The sequence below is a fragment of the Tursiops truncatus genome, chromosome 10 (assembly GCF_011762595.2).
Source record: "Tursiops truncatus isolate mTurTru1 chromosome 10, mTurTru1.mat.Y, whole genome shotgun sequence".
In the NCBI taxonomy this organism is placed as follows: domain Eukaryota; kingdom Metazoa; phylum Chordata; class Mammalia; order Artiodactyla; family Delphinidae; genus Tursiops; species Tursiops truncatus.
In genome coordinates, this window is record NC_047043.1 from 29072196 (window position 1) to 29090457 (window position 18262).

The 18262-nt window shown below is 43.4% G+C and overlaps 1 long non-coding RNA gene across 3 annotated transcripts; it reads left to right on the forward strand.

Moving 5' to 3' along the window:
- The first annotated feature begins 4375 nt into the window (after positions 1-4375).
- On the forward strand, positions 4376-17542 carry LOC141279726 (uncharacterized). Of its 3 annotated transcripts, none has more exons than XR_012334434.1 (4): positions 4376-5034; positions 7681-7739; positions 12818-12918; positions 14410-17542. It is a non-coding gene; the product is annotated as an uncharacterized lncRNA (long non-coding RNA). The 3 variants fall into 3 exon arrangements; XR_012334436.1 differs by having other exon boundaries at positions 12821-12918; XR_012334435.1 differs by having other exon boundaries at positions 4376-4963.
- The last annotated feature ends 720 nt before the right edge of the window (positions 17543-18262 follow it).

Below are 18262 nucleotides of genomic sequence, written 5' to 3' on the forward strand. Positions count from 1 at the left end.
TGAATCACCAAGACAGTCTGCCCTCCCTCGCGTCTTGGAATTAGGTAAGCATATACCCCAGTCAGCTGCTACGTGGGCCTGGTCCCTGTTCACATGGCTAAACTTGGGGTGTTTGCATTTGTTATCTATTGCCATTTAACAAATTACCACAGAGTTAGCTGTTTAAGCAACACAGATATATTATCTTCATTTCTGTGGACCAGGAATCCAAGCTTAGCTGGCTTTTCTACTTCAGGGCCTCTCACATGGTTGCATCAGTTTGTCTCATCTGAAAGCTTGACTGGGGAAGGATAAACGTTCAGGCTCACTCGGGTTATTGTCAGAACGCTGTTCCTTAAGGCCTGCTGGACTGAGGGCCTCTGTGCCCTGCTGGTCGTTGACCAGAGGTCACCCTTGGTTCCTTGCCACGTGGGCCTCTCCAACATGTGCATTTACTTCGGCCAACCATGAAAGCCAAGTGGGCAAACAGAGAGAGTCTGCTCGCAAGACAGAGGCGACAATCTCTTGTAACCTAATCATCGGGATGACATCCCATCGTCTTTGCCATTGTTCTGTTGATCAGGAACAAGTCACCAGGCCCAGACTACTCAAGGGTGGTGTGAGCTGATTACAAGAGGATGTGGCTATGTGGAGGTGGCCATCTTAGAAGTTACCTACCGCAGTGCTGGTGAGCAGAAAAGGAGCCACTCTGAGCCAATGGTCGTCTCTACGTTTCTTCCACACCCTTGGAAGAACTACTTACTTCCTTATTCCTTAAGGGAAGGAAATCTAGGAAGGTGATACTGATTTGATTGTGATCTATGTTATAGAAGCCATGTCAACTCTGTCTATGAAATATCTCCAGATTCCTCATACCTATTACCCTCAGCCACTTGAACGACTGACAGTTACCACCTGGTAAATGCATCCAAGATGGAACTTACGTTATGTCTGCCAAACACCACTCTTCCTGTCTCGGGAAATGGGCCATCGCATCCCACGTTCTCAAGCCAGAAACTAAGAAGTGACCCCTGACTACTTCCCCTCTTTACTCTGCCTTCACTGAATAAAATATTAATAAGTAGTTCAATAAGTTATGGTAAGTTATGTAGAAGGGGACCTACATGTCTATAGGGGTAATTATTTGGGGATGATGAAGGCAGGGCAACAAAAAAAATTCCCATGTGGGGCTTCCCTGGTGGCGCAGTGGTTGAGAGTCTGCCTGCTGATGCAGGGGACACGGGTTCGTAACCCGGTCCGGGAAGATCCCACATGCCGCTGAGCCTGCGCATCCGGAGCCTGTGCTCCGCAACGGGAGAGGCCACAGCAATGAGAGGCCCGTGTACCACAAAAAAAAAAAAAAAAAAAAATTCCCATGTGATTTGGGTAAATTAATTTACCTCCCTTAGATCTAGTTTTCTTTACTAAAAAACGATGGGGTAATACTGGGAGACATATGTCAAAGAGTTGCTATGAGGATCAAATTAAATGATATCTGTAAAATGCTTAGATTATTATTTTACGTCTTGGGAGCCCTCCATATGTCAGCTACCATACCAGCTATGAGAGAACCACATGGTGACTGCCATCGTTTGTTCACTAAATCAGCAGTCTCCTCTCTCTTCCACTTTAGAGGCTAAAAAGCTAAACACACATTTTCCCAACCTCTCTTGTAGCTGGGGATGCCCAGGGGACATAGTTCTTGGAAAGAAAAAGTCTTCTGATAAGAACCTCTTCCTTCCTTGAATAAGGATTCAGTGTCTTCCATTTGCATCCATGAGGTAGCAACATGCGGTTGAATTCCAACACACTAATGATGGTGGAAAGAGTGTACTCCTAACGACATTGTCAAACAGCAGAACCAATGCCAGCACCCAGCTACCTTCAGGCTTCTTGTCATCTAAAAGAAAGAAACCGACCTCTACGTGTATTCTGTTATTTGCAGTTGAAAGCATGCCTAACAGATACCTGTTTCAATAGCCTGGAACTCAAATATCAGAAAATCTAGGACAGAAATATTTTCACCAAGGTCACAGCTTCTATATCAATCCAAGATTTGAAATTCTGTCTTTTTCCACATTGAATAACATCTTATAGCTCTTATAAATGCAGCAAAATTGTGTGGACTTCACAATATGTTCCATTTGTTCTTCTTCTTAATTTGGTATATTTACTTTAAAATTATATTCCTGACAGTGAAAAGAGCTCCACACACTTAAGGCTTTAATATGATGTCAAAGAAGCAGTAAAGGAAAAAAGGGAAGGTGGGAGCAGAAAAAAGGCAGAGCCTCTGAAAAAGACAACAAACAGAAAAGGAGATAAGTATATTGATACAACTGTATGTAATGTCAGCCTTGAATTGCTGAAGTTTTTACAATGTTGACCTTAGACTTTGCCTACAGGAGTAAATTTATTATGAGACATGTTTTCCCTCATCCTGTCTCTTCCTAAGAATTCCCAAAAGTGGTATTTTAGGATCATAAGAGACATATATGTAGACATCAGAGGCACAACATGCAAGGTAAGTTAAGGGCCCAGGAAGAACTTACTGATACAAAATCTTTGGTCTACACTCCTGCCTAGAAATGCCAAGACCTGGCTGAATGTACTATCATGAGATTTACTAAAGTACAGATAATACAGCCACGAGACTGACTGTAGAGGTGCAATGGCCACTCACCACCCATGACTATAGAGCACTTGACATGTGGCCAGTGCCATATGTTGATATGGAAATATTTTGTATATATTGGGATAAAAGAAAATATATCCTAAAATTAATTACACTTTTTCTTTTCATTTATAACATGGTCACTAGAATTTTTAAAATTATACATGTGGGGCTTCCCTGGTGGCGCAGTGGTTGAGAATCCGCCTGGCAATGCAGGGGACACAGGTTTGAGCCCTGGTCAGGGAAGATCCCACATGCCACGGAGCAACTAAGCCCGTGAGCCACAACTACCGAGTCTGAGCTCTAGAGCCCGCGAGCCACAACTACTGAGCCCCTGCGCCACAACGACTGAAGCCCACGTGCCTAGAGCCCATGCTCCGCGACAAGAGAAGCCACCACAATGAGAAGCCCGTGCACCACAACGAAGAGTAGCCCCTGCTCACTGCAACTAGAGAGAGCCCGCGCACAGCAACAAAGACCCAACACAGTCAAAAATAAATAAATTTAAAAAAAATATATATATATATATACACGTGGTTCTCACTATATTTTTATCAGAGAGTATCCCTCTAGGACATGATGGCTCTCATTAGCCATGAGTGTGACCCAACTTCACTTACCGGATTGAAAGAAATGAGTCTAAACAGACTAATGACAGGATGTGGACATTTCCACGTGGAGGACAGAAAGTTTGAAAAGGATGGGTCTAAGCAGAAAGTGGGCGTGATTCTAACAAATAAAGAGCATGCTTACGGAGGTTCATGAGAGGCTGGGGGATGGAAGAAAAGGGAAAATCCTTAAGAAAGACCGTGGCTCCAAAATCGTGTTTAGGCCATGGTGCAATCTCACCTGGGGCCCATTCCATCTGCCTCTGCTTCTTGTACTGTTTGTCCACCACAGTCACCTTCTCAGGGACACTTGGTCTCCACGAGCTATTTTTCTTAGAGCCCCTTCCAGGTCTCCTAGTGTGATGAAGGATTTTAATGCCCTGGGGCCACTACTATAGAATTCTAGTTGCAAGGTGGCTTTTTTTTTGTTTTTTTTTTTTTTTTGCGGTACGCGGGTCTCTCACTGTTGTGGCCTCTCCCATTGCGGAACACAGGCTCCGGATGCGCGGGCTCAGCGGCCATGGCTCACGGGCCCAGCCGCTCCGCGGCATGTGGGATCTTCCTGGACCGGGACACGAACCCATGTCCCCTGCATCGGCAGGCGGACTCTCAACCACTGCGCCACCAGGGAAGCCTGCAAGGTGGGTTAATGGAACCGAAATGACAAATGTTTTTCTGCACGGCAGAGCCTTAATCAGTTAGCTCAAACATGGAACTCCTGAGCTAGCCTTGAAATGAGCTGCTAAGAGACTCTCATCCGTCTTCTGTTTGAAGCCTTCCAGGTCTCCGTCGCCTGTGATATATTGTCAGTTTCCACTAAAAGCCTGGAGTCCCATAGCACTTACTCTCTGAAGGACCTTGGCTGTTCTGGAGAACACTATTAAATGAACAAGTCAGCAGAGCTTCAATAAACAATCAGATTAACAGCCCAGTGGGAGAGTGAAAATCCCACAAGTAATAGATTTAAAACCCCACTAAGTCCCAAGTTGTGGGTCAGCAGAGGAATTTGCCTCCAAATGTTTTTTGGGCAAAGAGCCATTACATTACCTGGTGGTCTCTGTGTGGGTTCCTTTTACATTTAGTCCTATTTGAGAGTATCAAAAAAGGCATTTTCCAGATGACAGGACTTTGTGTTTTATAATGCTCTGTGAGCCAAACCCAAAACATTCCACATTTTTAAAATTAATGTAGCAAAAAGAAAAATATATGTACTTGGGGTTGGAGCTACTAGTCAGATTTGAAGGATGCTTAACTCCAGTGGATGCCTTACGTATAGAGGTCTCCTGGCAAGGGCTTCTCCCTTTCTTTGGAGGAGAAGCCAAGCTATTCCGAGGCCTTCAAGTCTTCAGCCAGCTCAGCTAGCATGAAGGGGAGGCAAATAGTCACATAAACACTAAACCCTGAATGCAAGAAGAAAGTTTCCTTCCACCTCAATGAAAAGTCAGTTGGTGAACCTTCCACCAGGAAGGTCACGTAGATAACTCCTGTATATGAATTAGAAATCTGGAATTGCAGGGAAGCCATCCATAGAGGTGCGGAAAGCTAAGAGCACACCTCCTTTGCCTGTGGACAGCCTCCAGGAAGATAGAACCAAGAGTCAGAGCACGGAATGCTGTGGCTGAGTGTTGCTAAGGAAACTCACCTACCTCAAGAAGGATTTCCCTGGCTGGGAGCTACTTGGGAAGGTCGGCCAAGCCATGGCAGGGTAAGAACTCACCCTGGGAAAAGTGGCCAGACACTGCCAAGGAAGAATGTGGGGATCCATTGACTCCCTTGGTAAGAAAGACAGTCAGACCCCGACGCTGGTAAAGCCACTCATTTGAAGAGTGCAGTCAACTCTTGAATTCAGATACCAGTGCTGGGCTCTGGGATTTGGCCAGTACGGTTGCATCTGCCTCCTGCTGCCTGTGACGTGGTCACTGCATCATGTGGCAGGCGCTATTGCTTGCTCTTCCCCAAACTGTTACACAGTAGTTTTTCCTCGCTGGCAGAGGTTTATAAGGGCCAACAATGCCAGATGCTTCTTTTCCAGAATCCTTGAAGCCAGAATTTATTTCACAGGACTTAGGGGGAGTGTAGAGTGTGTTTTCAGAGGAAGGTTTCTTCTCCCTGTGAAAGAAGAAATGCCCCTTTCATTCCCTGTATTAGTTTCCAATGGCTGCGATAACAAATGACCACAAACTTGGGGGCTTAAAACAAGAGAAATTTATTCTCTCATAACTTTGGGGGATAGAAGTTCAAACTCACATCACTGGGTCGAAAGCAAGGTGTTGACATAGCCACCTCCCTCCAGAGTTGCTAGGGGACCATCTGTTTCTTGCCTCTTTCAGCTTTGGAGGCTGTTGGCATTCCTCGGTTTGTGGCCACATTACTCCAATTTCTGCCTCTGTGTTCACTTTCCTTATTCTCCCTTGGAAATTTTCAAAACTTACAAATTCCAAGGAAATTCAACAACCTAATCCCAATTCCAAGCATTCTTTTCCTTTCACATGTTCCCCCAGCCGGTTTTTAAACACAGTAGCGGTACCTGATAGTATATCATTGGCTCTAATTCCTTCCCAAAACACTAGACAGGATGGAAATTAACTGTTAAAAATTCATAAATTATTTATGTCTAGAAATCCTGTTTCAGCAGCTTCTCAATAACCAAGATAAGTAAACCCTTTCATTCATGAGTCAGTGTGACTTAACTATTTATTCCAGAAAATTATTTCCCAGGAAAATGAGACTCTTTAATAATAATTGGACTGTGTAAGAAAATTCCTGCAAATACATCTGTCCAGTTTGCTGAAATGGAGAAGCAGTTCCCCTATCGAGACCATAGAGGGCGCACCTGGGCAACGCCTTCACTGATCGCACAGCAGTTCACTTTCTAGATTCACTTCAAGACGCATGCTTGTTGCACCTACCAACCCAAAGTATATGATGTCATAAATTTTGTCCAGTTCACAATCAGTCCTCTGCCTTGAAAGACCTGCCTTAAACCCCTTGGTACCCGCCCCTCCCAGCAACAAAATCCTGCAAGTGACCTCTGGGGGCCTCCCCTCTGGGACATAAGACTGCCAAAGTGGAGTTCCCCTTCGCTGCAGTGGGTCCAATAAACTTGGCTTTGCTTGATCAGTAGGTTTTTCCAGTGGTCGTTTGGGGAGTTGATGGCAAACCTCTACCAGTTCGCAAGTTAAATTTGTTTCCTTAAATAGTATTAAGTTCCCAATTCTGGTCTGGACCACGAGGAGGACAACTGTAGGTGAGGGTTCGTGAATGGCTGCTCTTACATGGCATTTTCCCTTTCCGTTTCCTGGAAGCCACTCTGGGGGTTCCCGCTCCCACTACGCAGAAAGCAGTTATTCGGAAGGTAGAGAATTGGGACCCTTGTTTATTTTGTACTCCTGGTGCCTGGCATCGTGTTTATTTTCCATTTGTCTCCCCAAATGCATCTAAAGCCCCAATTCTGAGAATACCTCTTGAGGATGTAGCAGCCCTACATTCTAAAGCAAGGTACTAGGCACATTACTTACGGAGTTACAAAATAGCAAAACTAGACTTGTAACCTCTACCCCGGCCCCCACCCCAGCCTATAAAAGGGAAGACTGCATGGCTGAGTGGGCTTGGGGAGCCCCGCTGGGTAGAGGGTTGCTGACCTTGTAATGACAGCTATTACATTTTCTGCCCTGTTCCACCTGATTTTTAAAATCTGTTTATATTGGGACCCACAGTTGAAAATACTTTTTACATTGAGTCTCAGTACACGAATACGTGTGTGTGTGTGTGTGTGTGTGTGTGTATAAACTGAAAGTTTTCATAAAATAATGGCTACCCTTGTTACATGTAGTGTACTCTGATACTCTGATATTCCTATTCCAATTCATTGTATTCTTTTTTTTTTTTTGGCTGTCTGGCATGCGGGATCTTAGTTCCCTGACCAGGGATCTAACCCGTGCCCCCTGCAGTGGAAGTGCAAAGTCTTAACCACTGGACCACCAGGGAAGTCCCCTTCATTATTTTTAAAATGTAGTTACCAACCCCTAAATGAATTTGACAACCAATGGACCACAAACCCCAGGTTAGGAAACTCTCTCAGAGATACACCTATAGAAATCGGAGAATCTAATGCAACAGCAGCGAGCTTCTTAATGCAGGCTAGGTGATGGGGATCTCAGCTTTAACTCCGCAATTTCAGTCCAGAGGAGTCATGGGGCCAAAGTGAGTCAGACTGAACTGATTTCAGGGCTCGCTAATGAGTCACAATCCACAGAATGAGAGGCAATAACAAACCCAGCTTCATTCCTAGACTTCACTGGGGTTGCCGATTGCCCGATAGGGCCGGGAGAAATGAGAGCCAGGAAACCTTTCCCTGACGTGGCCACTTAATCCTTGTGACACAGTTTTTCACAATGTTCCCCTCTTTCCTTTCTCCCGTAGATGGTGATTCTAAAATCCAGGGTGTACAAATAAAAAGGAAACGTGTTCCAGTGCTCCTGGTAAGTGGAGGAGAAACGGTTCTCTGGATTCCCAGTTGAGGAGAGTAATAGTGAATGTTTTACTGGGAAGAGTCTTTTTTTTTTTAAATTGAAGTATAGTTGATTTACAATGTTGTGTTCATTTCTGGTGTACAGCAAAGTGATTCAGTTATATAACTAATATATATATATATATATAACATATATACACACATATATATATATTTTTTCAGATTGTTTTCCCTTATAGGTTATTACAAGATATTGAATATAGTTCCCTGTGCTAAATAGTAGGTCCTTGCTGTTTATTTTATATATAGTAGTGTGGATCTGTTAATCCCAAACTCCTAATTTACCCCTCCCCCCTTACCCTTTGGTAACCATAAATTTGCTTTCTATGTCTGTGGGTCTATTTCTGTTTTGTAAATAAATTATTTGTAGCATTTTTTTTATTCCCCATATAAGTGATATCATATTTGTCTTTGTCTGACTTACTTCACTTAGTATGATAATCTCTAAGTTGCTGCAAATGGCATTATTTCATTCTCTTTTATGACTGAGTAATATTCCACCATATCTATGTACCACAACTTCTTTATCCATTGAAAGGGTCTCTGCTTGGGGAGAAGTGTCTCCGTCCCACAGCATGGCTAGATACTGTGTGACAGGCTTTGCCTGGGATATGCCTGTGTGTCGATGCAAACACTTTTTACCATTATCTTCCAGAGAAGAAAGACCTTTCTCTTTATTTCCCATATTTCCTGAGAAACCACAATGTAGAAAGTTTTTTCACAATCCTAAAAGTCCTAACCACGAGAGAGGAGCAATATTGTAAATATTTCCTTCACCTTCCATCGAGAAAAACAGCAATATATGTAAAACCAGGAAAAATAATTTTCATAATGCCAGCTGTATACAAAGCTCTTTTCCTATCTCTTCAGAAACAAAGACCCCACTGGCCCATTTCCTAACCTGCTCTAACTTCTCCCATTCAAATAGAATGTCACATTTAGAGTCAGACATTCACAGGGGTTGTTGAATCTCATTTTTAAAAAATCAAATAGATTCTGAGTCCAGGATGAATGGCGTAAGCCAGAAAGAAGGGACAGGATAAGAGAAATGTTCCTACGTATAGCAAAAATGACTTTGCCCAAGCAAGAACATTTAGTTCTGAAATCAAGTTAATGATGAAGTTACCCAGACATCATGGGCTGAAAAGAAAAAACAAAACAAAACAAAAAAAAACCCTGAAGGCACATGTGCACACAGTTGGTTCAGAAACCACCTTGTGGTCCAAACCTTCCAGGCAAGGCCACTGGACCACTCATCCCCGCTTCCCCCACTGACCCTTTGTCACACACTTCAGGTTTGTTTCCTTTATTTCCTCAAGGCCACCAACCACATTTCCCTTAGCTTGGGGACTGCTGAGTGCTGAGGACAGGAGAGAACCCAGTGTGACTTTCCCTGGATGAACACCCCCAAGAGTGGTTCTGTGTCTTCCCCAGCAGTGCTGATAGCGTCTGGGAGGGGGAGTGATGAATGCAAAGATAGAACGGTCCAAAAAAGGGACACAGAACCTCACAAAAGCCCTCAGACAACTGCCTGAAAAACACTACTCAGTAGTCGCTTCAAGAACCCCAACTGAGTGAAACTCTCCTGAGGCAGGGAAATCATTTTTGAAAACATAACTAATAGGTTCCTTTATTACCTAATCTTACGACAGCACTAGGAGAAAAAGATCATGGAATGTTTCTCATCATACAGATAAAAAAACTAATCAGAAAAGTGGAGATTTACTTAATGTTCCTCATCTAGTAAGTGGCAGGACCAAGGCTCAAGCCAGTTATAACTCCAAGGTTAATGTTCTTTCCTTAGGCTTGTCAGGGGCAGAAGGGGCATGTAGAGCCTTGGAGAAGAGCAATGACATAAAGTGTGAAACAAAGCCCACCTTCAAGTCCTAGTTACGATCTCAGCATCCCATCCAGGGCTGAGATGCTGATATGAGAGAAAATATTTCACTTCTGGGAGAGGGGAAATTATATTAACCCTCTGTTGCATTTTATTAAACAACATTTACCTATAAAACTTCATTTGGAATGAAGTCATGTATTCAACAATTTGGGGATGAAGTGGTTTAATCCTAAAGGCCTGTCATGTTTATTTTGAGAAAGAATTTGCCATCTATTTGGGTCCTCTCTCTCAGGTCATTTGACTTAATTTTAAGGAGATGCCTTAAAACAGAGAAACGGGCTTCCCTGGCGGCACAGTGATTGAGAGTCCGCCTGCCGATGCAGGGGACACGGGTTCGTGCCCCGGTCTGGGAAGATCCCACATGCCGCGGAGCAGCTGGGCCCGTGAGCCATGGCCGCTGAGCCTGCGCGTCCGGAGCCTGTGCTCCGCAACGGGAGAGGCCACAACAGTGAGAGGCCCGCGTACCGCAAAAAAAAAAAAAAAAAAAAGAAACATTCAGATGTACAACCTGTATCATTTCTGAAGTTTTTCTAATGAAGAATGTTCTGAGTTCTGAGTCCAGTGAGGTCCTGGATACTCTGTTTTGTACAGTTGGCCTGGCAGCCTCTCTTGGGTAGGGAACTTGTGTGTGGTTTACACAATGTCCCCCTTTGGAGCTGGGAAGATTTTAATCTACTGTTTCTTCTTTACTCACTTTAGAAACATTGAGCTGAGCGCTGTGTGGTGCCTGGGTGTTGGGGACACACTGGTCTCTGCTCTCAAACAATCAGACAAGTGGAGGAGGACCAAGCTATAAACAGGGCCTGATGATGTAAGGCAGTGGGAGGGTCAGAGCACATGTGCGGGAAAGCGACAGACCCTGGGTGGATCCCAGCTTCAGGGCTCCTATGACTTCGCGCAGGGTCTTAACTGGGCTGAGTTCATTTTCTCATTTATAGAAGCAAGTAATAATAAGACCAACCACACAGTTTCCTTGTGAGGAAGAAACAAGCAAGTACATGTGAAAAGCTAGGCATCACCTAGCACATAGTAATATCTCAATAAATATCAGCCTTGACAGAGGAGAATCAGGAAAGGCTTCCCAGTTCCCTGATGGTCTAATGTTAGGATTCCGGGCTTTCACTGTCATGGCCCGGGTTCAATCCGTGGTCCGGTTATCAGGGAATTGAGATCCTGCAAGCCATGCAGCGCAGCAAAAAAAAAGGAAAGGCTTCCTAGAAATGCGACACCAGAGCAGGGAGAGGCAGAATAATGAGTAGAGCTTCTCAACCCGGGGCACATTTAGCAATGTCTGGAGACATCTTTGGTTGTCACAACTGGGGCAGTGGCGGGGTGGGGGGAGCCGTGAATGCTACTGGCCTCTAGTGGGAAGAGGCCAGGGATGCTATTAACCTACAATGCACAGGATGGCCCCCAGCAAAGAACTGTCCAGTCCAAATGCCAATTGTGCTGGGGTTGAGAAACCCTGATTTAGAGCGTGGATTCTATAGCCAACATGCCTGGGTTTTGTAGGGGAGGGAAGTCTTGCTTCTCTTCTCTCTTAGTTTTAATAACAGGAGGCTGCCAGTTAAGCTGAAAAAAGGTCAACAGGAGGAAAGGGGTGATTCGTATTGCACACAGGGGTCTAGAAAAGAAGTAGCTGCTGCGTTACACGGCTACAGTTAAAGGCTTATATGTACACCTAACTTAGCAGAGGAAAGGGAGGGGGAGAAAGGCTTCTAGGGAAAGAACAAATAGGCATCTTTAGGAAGACAAATGGGTTTTTAGAAAAATAGGAGATAAAGTTTGTGATAATGTTTGTCTGCACAGGTATCAGTGGTCTTTTGTCTTCTTCAGGACCACAGATCTACCCCAAAGAGGGATCTATGGTAGGTTTACTTTGGGGAGTAGAAGTTGCCCCTTAGAGGGAATTTATGGCAGCCCTAATTTCTCAGAAGTCTCTGCTTTTGGTCAGATAAAGGAAGCTCTGAGAAGACTTGTTTCTGCATCTTTTGAATTTCAAATATCTTCAGCTTAAAATAGTCTTTATCCCAACTCTGAGGTTCCAGGTGGGACATGACAGTTTAAATTCTGGCTCTGTCACTTACTAGCTGTGTGACTTAGGGCAAGTTACTGAACCTTTCTGTGCTTCACTTAACTCATTTGTAAATGGAGAAATTAAGAAAACTTATTGGGTTATTTTTTTTTCAATTTATTTATTTTTTGGCTGTGCTGGGTCTTCATTGCTGCGCGCCGGCTTTCTCTAGTTGTGGTGAGCAGGGGCTACTCTTCGTTGTGGTGCGCGGGCTTCTCATTGCAGTGGCTTCTCTTGTTGCGGAGCACGGGCTCTAGGTGCACAGGCTTCAGTAGTTGCGGCATGTGGGCTCAGTAGTTGTGGCTCGCGGGCTCTAGAGCGCAGGCTCAGTAGTTGTGGCGCACGGGCTTAGTTGCTCCACAGTATGTGGGACCTTCCTGGACCAGGGCTCAAACCCGTGTCCCCTGCATTGGCAGGCAGACTCTTAACCACTGCACCACCAGGGAAGTCCACTTACTGAGTTATGGGTAAATAGCTGGAACATACCAAGTACGACATTTATACTTACATAAATTCCAATGTCCAAATCCTAACGGATATTTTCCCCAAAATCAGGAGTAACGACCTCTTTCTATGCCTTATATAGCTTCCAGACAGATCACCCTCAGTCCCGTGGAGTTCTAGTGAGGCTTTCCTTTGGCCTCTATATCTTTAGCCAAGTCTCAGCCTGGTTTACTTGGCTCTGTTAGTCGAGCATGATTTAAAACTCACATATAAGATGTGCAGTGTACAAACATGGAGCACCCTGGGATGCCGCTGGAGAAAGGGCAAAGGGGGCAGGGAGGATGCAGAGCTGGGGGACCATTACTAGCATCTCTTTTGCAACTTCTGCTTTTATTATTTTATATTTACTCTCCATTTTCCCTTTCTGTTCAGGACTCATATCCCCAACACCTCTAAAACATTCCTCTGCGATTTTTCTTAAGAACTATCATGATAAGGCTTTATAGCTTCTTACTGTTCAAGGGCATTTTAGAATAGTAGTCTGTGCTTGGCTAGTTGAAGGATAGATGAGCAGTCGGATTCTTGGATTTCTTTATGATTTCTCTCTTAGCAGAGCAAAAGGCCAGCTGGACCAATGGTGTATTTATACAAGCACCTGCACGTGAGCCATTCGTAGAAGAAAAGGATTAGAATCAACAGCACCTACGGCAAGTGAGTTCAGAGTGGAGCATATTTGAAACAGGATGACTCTTACTTTTCTCTGAATATTTCTCCCCCACTTTTTTCTTCCATATTCCTTGTGACTATCAAAAGTCTGTCCTTCAGGCTGTATGCTTTCAGAGATTTCATCTGAGTCTTCTAAAAACTTTCTGAACCTAGGTAAGCATCCAGTGGTGGCCGTGAAATTTGAATTCACTCAGGGGCACTGTCACCCCTCTTCCTCAGAGACGGTTTTCAGCCTCCTTCTGGATCATTTCACTGTATCATTTCTTGTTTGTTTCAGTCCTTAGACCAAAGAAACATTTTTCAAAGCATCAACACCACCTGAAAGGCCAACCAAATTCAGAAATTGTATTTAGGGTACTCACAATAGGATGAGGAGAAGAGACCAGCTCCACAATACATTTGAAATGCAGCACATCAAGTTGTTTGTTTACTTTCCTTAGGCAGCCAATCCAAGACGGGCCATCAAGATCATTAGCAAAAATACTTGCTCTCTCGCCTATAGCATCTTCCAAAATTTTGACATCGATGAACCCAGTTCCTTATAAAAAAGGCTCTGACAGGGACTAGGTTGCTTTTTCTATCTACTCTTCTTATGAAATAAGTTGTGGAATTGGAATTGGTTATTGGGGGAGATTTATAGACTTTTGTGATTCACCTTCAATCAGAGATGATTTTACAAAATAGAGTTTTAAATGTCTCATCATAAAACAGCTTCCTGTGCAAATATGTTCCATGATTCTAAAAATGGGACAGCTCTGGCAGGATGAGAAGAACAAGGATATATGTTGCCAGGGCAAAATTCAACCTGAGAGAATAATTCCTTGTTTTCTTTTATAAATAAACACTCAGGGGCTCTTAGTAAGTAGTCCTGGGCTCATTTGTTTTTTGTTTCTGCTGCTGCTTTTTCTTTTTCCTGCCTTCTCCGTCTCCTTCTCCCCCTTCTTTACAAAGACCTTAAAAAGACTGACCTTTCTCTTGCTTCCTTGTTTCCTATTTGAGATTCTGTCCCCGAGGTTATTGGGTTTTCATAAGGTTACTAGTGTTGGGTCTCAGTAAAACTACATGGTTAATATCAAAATTTGAATTTTCTGTGACCCGTTAAAATAAAAGAACACGGATAATTATGTTTAAAAAAAGGAAGGGGGCTTCCCTGGCGGCGCAGTGGTTGAGAGTCCGCCTGCCGATGCAGGGGACACGGGTTCATGCCCCCGTCAGTGAGGAGCCCGCGTACCGCAAAAAAAAAAAAAAGGGAGGTCAGGAATAATTTTATTTAGTGGCCCAAATCCCTAGAACAGAGGTTCACAATCAAATCCAGCACGCAGCCTGTTTTTCTACAGTCTTAGAATATTTTTACATTTTGAAAAAATTGCAAAAAAACAAACCAAAAAACTCCCGAAAAGCTCAAACAGAAAAAAATGCAGCAGACATCTTACATGGCTCTCAAAGCTTTACTATTTGCTCTTTGGTTTTTTACAGAAAATGCTTGCTGAGTCCTGCTCCACTGCGTCCTTTTTCTCCTGGCCTGAAAGATCACTAATCTAGTCATCTTCAGATTGTTCAGCTGAGCTTACATTTTCTATTTGGTCTATCTTTTTGGTCTAAAAACACTTGTAATATTATTCCTTGGATTTATTTTTTGCGGTGACTAATTTTCTGTTGTCAGTCATGCATTCATATTTATTGAGTTACTAAAACATTCCAGCCACTGAGATACTACTTGGGGTAAACTAATCTGTGATTACCAATAAAAGCCAAAGTCCAGTGGCTTAAAGATATATTTCAAACAAATATTAGACTCATTTAAGCTTCCTTTTAAAAATCGCTCTGATAGTAAATATGCATCTTTGTTATTTCATAACTTAAAAGTCTTCTATGGTTTCCCTTTCCCTACAGGACAGAGTGCAAACTACTTAGCCTGGATGGCTTTAGGGCTTCCCACAACTGTCTTTCTAATCTCCCCTCCCACTAGTTCCCCACAGGGACCCTACACAGGATCAGCTGGACTATTCATTATCAACTAAACATAAGTTGTTCTTTGCTCTATTCATTCTGTTGAACACGCTAATCTCGTATCTTAGAAAAACACTCCAGATATTTCCACTAAAAATAAAATGAGTTGATAGAAAAGCTGTTATGAATACATGGTGGCTAAAAGTGGCAAACCATTCTTATACAAGTCTTGTTTAACATGATGAACAGTTTCATCCTCAAATATTAAAGGACAGTGAATTCAGAGCATTGAACAAGACTGATGTGTCCGGCCTGGTGCTGTGGCTGAAGAACAGTCCTTGTTCTCAGAAGATATCAAAGTTTAGAACCCAAACTTACCTCTGGATCTCTCAACACTCCTTTCCTCCTCATTCACTCATCCATTCATTCAGTAAACTTTTATCGCAGTGACCAGGAACACACAAGTCATCAGGCCCCATCTCAGCCACCTGGAACATTAACCAACAACTACAAAGGCAATGGCTGAGGAACGCAGGGCCCTCTGGGGTACACGGGGGCACATAACCAGGCAGGGCTGCAAAAGGGTGGGTGTCCTGGAGGAAGGTACTTATGACCTTGGTCTTTAAAAATTTAGGGGAGGTAGCCAGGCAAAGAGTAGACAGAGAAGTGTCCAGACTAGATTTCTCACCTCAGCTGTTTCATCTGTAGCTGTGAATATTATTGCTTTTTGAAAGTACCATGCTTGTCCAAGAATGGGGGGAAATGTTGTAGAAGGGGTTGGTTCTTTTTTCTCGATGTTCCTTTTACTAGATTGCATGGCTTGACAACAGAAAATGTATCTTGCTCTTTGGTATATTTAATCTTTTGCCATAAGTGATAAGTCCAAGTTAAATATGTACCAGTGGGACTATGAGATTCCTACATTCATCCCTGTGGTGTTGCTAAGTTGAGAACTGATCATTTCAAGAAAGAAAGAAAAAAAATTAACTATAAATAGACGTAAAGGAAATGCCAAAGTAGTGACTTAAAAAGGCAAGCCAGTGAACTACTTTGCAAATTATCTTTGTGCAAAAAATTAATTATCATTGTGCTATTAGGATCTTAGGATATATCGGAGACAGTATAGAATTAAGAGTGTATACTTTACAGCCAAACTTCTTAGGGTCAAATCTCAGCTCTGACAGCACCTAGCTATGTGAACTAGGTAAATTGTTTAATCTCTCTGGACCAGGGTCCTCATATATAAAATGAGGAATAATAATAGTACCCACCTCACCGGGCCATTGTGAGAACTAAAGAAATTAATGGAGGGAAACGGCTTAAATAAGTGCTTGATACCGACTTTCTATCATGCCTAATCAATGAACAGGTTTCTGCAGCAGGATTTTATCAAATTCCACGGCAAATTACGTTTCCAGGTCCTAAAATACTACCCGTGTGGAGGAATGGGGATGGAATGCAGTGAGCGAAGCACAATCAGGTCGCTCTGGGGGGTTATCCAGGGCCCCTTGGTGAGTTTATGCTGCAGTTGTAGTTTTTTTTAGACCATGCATGCTCACGAGCTGTCCAAGATATAGCAGGGGAGGTATAGTAGCAGTCCACTTTCCCCACATCACGTTCAAGTACCCACAGTCATCGTTGCCAGTCTCTTTATTCACTCCTGCCCGATGATACCCATGGGGTTTCCTATACTTTATTGAGCCAGCGAGTGCACTGGCTAACTCAGCCCTTTTTTTGTGTAAGCATTACTTACCTCCTGACTTCACGCCTATCTTTCTCCAGGGACAGATCCCTTCCCTTTCTAACTCCGATGCAATGAACATCAGATAATAAGTCTAACGTATGGCCCCTCCGATTCCTCCGTTAAATTACAAACAGATGGATAGAAGATGTGAGACTCCTGACATAAAGTTGGTCCTGCTTATTTTTTCTGCCCATTCTTATATCGAGGAAGATAATTCATGATCTGAGTATAAACAGCGCTCCCGATATAGTCACGCATCCATGATCTAGAAGGCCAGAGGGCTCGTAACATCATTTAGGAAAAAAATAGGAATTCCTCTGGCCAGCTGTGGGATGCAAAACACATCACTGGCTATTCTACCCCAAAATGCTAAGATCCCACAGAGGAAATTAAATGTCATGCGATGCTCTTAATCATGAGAGTTGGCAAAATTGTTCTTCAAAGAGTACAGGGCACCTTAAAGAGCATCACGGGACAGTCAGGGGACAGAGAGAAGGGCGCACAAAAGGCATGGTGCTGTGTGGAGGGGAGCTTATCCCCTCTACGTTTCTTGAGCTGTGCGGCCAGACTGATAATAAAATTGACAGGAGACAAATTAACAGGAGAAAAAGATACTAATTTTAATTCATGCACACAAGGGTGACCAGTCTATTTACTCGCCTTTCAAAAGAAAATGCCCATCCTACTGACCCATTCCTATAAGGGCCTTTCTGTCCTACAAACTATGCCCCTCTGAGTGAGTCAGACTTAGTCACACACGTGTGCAAGCCAATGGCTAACAGAGGTAGATCGGCATCACGCCTGCAAGAAAAGCCTTAACACAAAGAGATGACTTTCCAATTATAAAATTGTAGCCATTGGGGAATGGGGCAGGGAGAACCGTCCCATGGTTTTCCCTACTCTTCCAGGCCAAGAAAGCATGAAGCCGTAAAAGCAATTGCTACCTGCTTTGTCTATTCATAAACCGTAATACTGACAAAAGAACCCAGGGCACACTCAAACTACATAATAGTTGCAAAGGATGTTTATATGTACATTTTAAATATAAATACCTAGAGTGTCTTTTTGGTCTGAAAGGGGGACCATATGTTTAGGTCCTCCCACACTGAGTAAATCTGCAGAATTACAATTCCCATGATAAGCCAATGCTTTTCAAAATAAATGGTGAGGTTAAACCAGGTACTACTTAGAGGCTTCTGAGGGTTGTATTCTCCACGAAGAGCTGAGAATGTGGTTCTGACTAAATGTTTTCATCCCGTACACCACAAACACGCGTGCAGTTTTGTATTTGGCTTCTTCTGAGAACTTCTTGTTTCAAGATAGACCTCAAACCAGGTACCAGAAGACAACGGTCCCTCCTGCCTGCATCAGCACATCCTAAACTGATGTGGTGATTCAACCAATGACATTCAGTTCTAGCCTAGAAAAGAATCCTTTCTTTCCCGTATGGTTTCCAGACTTCGTTTCATAAAGTGAAAGAACATGAAAAGCAGCAGAGCAGGGGCCCCAAGGAGTCCCTAGACTTGCAAGTTCAAGTTCTTATATGCTGCAGACTGAGCTGATCGGCTCACTGCTACGCACAGAAACGTGACCACTAAAAGTCAATCTCCCCTAGGCCTAATTCATGAACTTTGT